This window comes from Uloborus diversus, chromosome 7, assembly GCF_026930045.1.
Source record: "Uloborus diversus isolate 005 chromosome 7, Udiv.v.3.1, whole genome shotgun sequence".
NCBI lineage: Eukaryota > Metazoa > Arthropoda > Arachnida > Araneae > Uloboridae > Uloborus > Uloborus diversus.
The window spans coordinates 166850815-166851989 of record NC_072737.1 but is presented as its reverse complement, the minus strand read 5'-3'; positions in this window follow the sequence as shown (position 1 = coordinate 166851989).

Here is a 1175-nt window from a genome sequence, read left to right as displayed (position 1 = left end):
TAACTTTTAAAAACTTTTTTGATTTCTTTTCTTCTTAGTTCTTTTTTTTCTAATGGTTTTCAATTTTTGGTTACATTAGTTATGCATTGTTTTCTGCGATTCAAAATAGTAATAATAACAATAATCAGAAATGCTTTCCTTTCTGCAGATACTATCGTGAAAAAAGCAACGGCTAAAAGCACAAGTTTCAGAAAATTCATTCATGCTCGCATTTCGAAATTAAATGAAACCTCTTTATTACCGCACAAAGTTGAGAGCTTCGTGCAAACGACGTCCTAAACTTGATAGCTGCACTCAATCAAGCTTTCATTGATGCAAATTATTCCAATCAATCAAACCAGCGTTAGAAATCAGTAAAAAATCCTACTGGTCCTCAAAAAACATCACTGGTCCGCTTTAGGTTTAACACTAAATATGTTTGTATCAAAAATGATTTGCACTTTAGGCTGATTGCATTTGTTCAGTTATTTTAAATGTAACTTTTTCATTTTTAGCTCATTGATTAAACATTAAATAAAACACTTAACTGTTCAAAATGGTAAACATAATATTAAATAACAATGCGAAACACATTTAAGCACATTTTTATACTGATGAGAATTTTTTAATATACTTGAATGTTTCAAAATTTAAGATTTTTGTTTGGCAAAGTTTGGCAATAAACATTTAAATTTGCGAAGTATACAGTATGAAAACAAATTTCATTAAAACAACCATTAAAATAGGCTACCAAAAATTTGAATTTAATTTGATCATTTTTACTTAGTTTCAGGACGTTATTTTCCCCTCTAAGTGTGATAAATATTGAATAAAATGTAAATGTATGATTTTAACTTACGTAAAACTTTTGAAAAGAAAAATAAATTGTAAAAGAAGTTAACCAACAGTTTGACTAAACATTGGCTAGGCAAAAGCTTTTGAATTTTTTATAGCAGAGTATGATAAAAAATATACAACAGTAAGTGGTCCCAGGGACCACCAATTATTTTTTTTAATGGTTGTCCCAGGAAGGTCTCACTGGTCTGGGACCAGTGGACCAGCAGTAATTTCTAACGCTGCAAACAATCGTAACAATTACGCGGGATATTTCCGGATCCGCTTTTTCCCTACTTACGTCAATTGTTTGCTCGTAAGAACGTGAACAATGTCTTACATACATAATTTATATTCAGAAA